Here is a 4,186-nt window from a genome sequence, read left to right as displayed (position 1 = left end):
GGTAACTTATAGCTACGCTCTGTCCATCCATGCTTTAGTCGGCACATCCCGAGGGAGACATTTTTATCGTGCTTTATCGTGACCCCAGGGATGGATAAAAAAGGTGGAGCGAATACATTGTTCGGCCCCACTTCCGGAGGAACCGGCCGGACCTCTTCTGACAAAGATGCTCGTCCCCGCGCCTTACGAGGCGCCAAAGAAAGATGCCTCCAAGAAGGTCAAAAAGACCCGGAGTGGCCTCCATCGCCGCTAGGCTTCGGACGAAAAATCCAAAGACTCCAGCGATGCTCCTTCTTCCGATGACGAAGAGGAGGAGGCAGAGGAGGACGAGCCTCACTCTGGAGGTGGGAAGAAAAGGGTGGCTTCCTCGTCTCTGGAGGCCGAATCGACCAAGAGGGGGAGAGGTTCCCACCCAGAGGCATCCACCTCGGCTACCGATAACAGCTTGGAGTGGGATCCCAGGGCCCAGCCCCTGGAATAAGTCGTAAGTATCCGAAATCCGAACACGCATGTGCATCCAGGGTCGTTTGGGTTTAGTAGTTTTAACTATCGCCATATTTCGTACAACTCGGCGAGGTCTCGCGCCGGACAATCCTCATCGGAGGATTCGCTGGGCTCTTACGCTTTGGCGAGCGAGACGCCTCCGGAGGTGCCTTCCCCGAAGTCCAGGCGCGACACTGAGGTGTCGTCTCAAAGAGACCCGGACCAGGGGAGGCATGTCTCTGGGGCCAGACACAAGTGGGCGGCGACCCCCCGACATGTCGACGATGGGGGCGATCCGGGTTCGGACCAGAGCCGGACAAGGTCCCGGAGACCTCTAAGGCTCCAGGATCGGGCGAGCAGCCACCTTTGATGGTGGGAGGCTTGCCTACTCCGCCGGCAACCTCTGCCCAAGCAAAGCTGCCAGGCGGTCTATCGACAGCGTTAAAGAACGCATCTATCGTCGATGAACATCGGACCCTCATGGGTGCGGTGGTTGAAAAGATTCATTCCGCCGAGAGTGGGATGAATGAGTCCTGCCTTGGTCTTATAAGGGCCTTTGAGGTATGTTTTCTGAGAAACCTTTGAGGAATTGTCATAATATGAGTAGTAACCCTTGATACACTGTCCGGCGAAAGATATAGCCGGGCAGGGGATCAAATCCTCTGCTATTGCAGGGGCCTTTGTTGATGACGTATACCCCTTTGTGTGAAAGCAGGCGTCTGCGGAGAAGACGGCCGCTCATAAGGCAGAAGTGTCCAAACTGAAGGAGAGCCTGGAACGGGCCAAGATAGAACTTGGCCGTGTGAAGAAGCAATTGGAGGACAAGCAAGGTATGTTGAAACATTGTCTTGAATTTGGCACGAATGAGTAATTGTGCCTACTGAAAAGTATTTGTATTGTATGCCCTAGGAGCGGGTGCCGAATATGAGGCACTGAAGAAGGCTGTGGCTGATGCCAACAAGAAGGTTGCCGCCGAACAGGCGCTTCGTGAGAAACACGAGGCCAGGGTCATCGCAGCTGAGCGAGAGCTCCAGGAGGTTGTGAAGAAAAGCGAGGGCTTGGAGAAGAGTCTAGTAGGGAAAGAATCCAAACTCGCCCAAGCTCGCCAAGCCGCGGAAGATGCTCGGGAAGAAACCCGAGGTGCTGTGCGGGACATTCAGGAGGACCGAAAAGTTGCGGCTGGTAAGGCCTTTTGTATTCATGGCCATTGTTACATAATAGTGGGAAGAACTCTAAGCGGCAAGCTGAATTCTTGTTTTTATAGGGGCATTTGCGGATCTGCCTCGCAGCATATCAGATGCCGCCCAATTCTACCGGACAGAGGAGAAGAAGTCTGCGGAGAGGAATTTCTGGTAGCAGTATTTGGCGCCGAACTATCCGGTGCCCTTTATCGATCATCTGAAACAGCTGGTCAAGCTGCATCAGGCGGCCGAACTAGCCATGAAGGACTTGGTTGTCCGGCTGTGGCCCACGGAGCCAATTCCAAGCAGTTACTTCGGACTCGTGAAGCGGATTGTGGGTGCCTGTCCTCGGCTTGATGCTGTTAAGCGATCGGTCTGTATAGAGGGTGCGCGCATGGCATTTGCCCGTGCAAAAGTTCATTGGGGGAAGCTTGACGCAGAGAAACTGATGACTGAGGGGCTGTCAGAGGGTAAGGAGCACCGCAAGCCCGAGTTATACTATGAAGGTGTACTGAAGGGAGCCCGCCTTGTGGCGGATAAGTGTACCAAAGACATTATATTTCCTTGAGGGCATTCGTGCCATTCTTTGTAATATGGGATAATGGCACTTTTACTATTTATTGCCTGTTTTGTTTGAACATTTGTTCTTCCTGTGCGGCTGTTTAGTGTATGTAAATTCTGAGAGTTGGCCAGTCGTCGGCTTCTGCCCCCACAAGAGAAATACGGGGGTGTTCGGGGCATACCTGAACACTCTTTATCCCATAGCTGGGTCCTTTTGAGGAGGTGTTCTTCGCCACGAACCAGGCAATCGGACTATAGGGCTTTACTACTCTCACTTAGCCATAGGAATTCAAGTTTGGTCGGCGCAGCCCCTAGTGTTCGGAAGGCCGAACTAGGGGCTCTATTGGCACCTGATCGAAAGACCGATTCGTCGCACTCTGCATTTATAATGGCGTTATGCGGACTAAATCTTTAAGGATTTTTCAACCTCTCGAACAGCTGACCAACTCTCGCTGTATCATGACAGTCAGTTTTCGGCTATCTCTACTGAGGTGCTCGTCCGGCAGATTCGGGACACAATCACAGTAGTTCTCCCAGCGCTACCTTAGCCGATGGGACGAAACGTAAGGTAGCAAAACATGGGAGCCGGGCAAACCCAACCAATGACCCAAGACATGATTCAAAGCTGATGCATATAGTGCTATAAGTTCAGGGTGCCAAGCGACCGAAAAGGTTGTCGGACTTTATTGCCGTGCTGTGAAGCCCCTGGCATGATCGGGCATAACACGAGGCATGGCTGCCATTTTTGGCAAAGAGGCGTCGATGATAAACGACGGCCAGTAAGTGTTATTTAAGTCTATGCATAGTAGTAGGATGATATGTCTATGCATATGAGTACGATTTATGATTATGAAAAGAGGTGTTTTTGGCGGTACCTGTGATGGCCGGACTCGAGGGGGCTGTGAGTGGATCGGAAGTGAGTCCGGACTGCCTTCTACATGCATGTTCCTGCCCTTATGTGTCTGGGCCGATTTCGCGTCGCCAATCCTGTTCTGCGTCAAAGTTAGTTTGTAAAGGCAAATACTTGGAGGCAGCTGAACGTCCTCTTGTGGTTGGTCCAAGGGTTCCTAATCGAACCCTGGTTAACCCATCCGTTATACCGTGAAGTAGCGCGGGCTCCTCAGTTGGTGTCCGGATAGTTGGCTGTCGTATCAAAATTTTGATAGGCATGCACGACTCGCTACTCCGGCAGTTGTATGATTTCCGCTCTAAAGGTAGGGTTCGGCCTTGCCCATAGGTGTGATTATATCAACGGTGTTGGCCTAATGGTTTACCACGTGGAATCTAGTCAACGTGGTTCATCCCATTAGCATATGGTGAATTAACGTATGAGGGGAAGGTGCCGAGGAATTATTCTTTGGCGTTTTTTATATCCAAAGACAACCGTTAGAGTGGTGGGCCAACAAAACTTTGGCCTTTGCACCTGGCATCTTCTAGAAGATGCTTTTTGTGGTTTCATACCTGCGGGGGCTTTATGTGAGATAGAGCCCCCGGACCGTTAGGTCTAGAGGTACTGCAATCGAATTGTTGTGGCTGATGTTGTCCGGTTGGTTGATGTGATCGGGGGAGATCGGCCGTACTTGTATGATCTAGAGGATCTTTTGACTTTGCCGTTGTTAGACTCCTCCCCTCATTGTTTCTGGCACACAACCGACCGCTTTGTTTTGAGGATCCGGCATTCTATATTGGTGTGCTTGGCCGTTCTTCTAGGAGTACCATGAATTTCACATGGTTGATCGAGTATGTTGCTCGGGCCGTATAGGCTTGAGCTGTTCTTTGTCCGCTAACTGGACTGGGAGTTGCTGGATTTGGCACCAACTTTCCTGACTTGACGTTTATGACAGTTGCGCCGAGGCTTGAGGATGCTTCTTTGTGTATCCTTCATATTGTCTTGGACCGTTCTGGTGTGCTGTCGTTGGGGTATGTGCCTTGGGTTCTCCTGCTTAGGTTGGGGTAGCGAA

Source organism: Triticum aestivum, chromosome 5B (genome assembly GCF_018294505.1).
Source record: "Triticum aestivum cultivar Chinese Spring chromosome 5B, IWGSC CS RefSeq v2.1, whole genome shotgun sequence".
NCBI classification, from domain to species: domain Eukaryota; kingdom Viridiplantae; phylum Streptophyta; class Magnoliopsida; order Poales; family Poaceae; genus Triticum; species Triticum aestivum.
Note: the sequence above shows the minus strand (reverse complement) of the source record.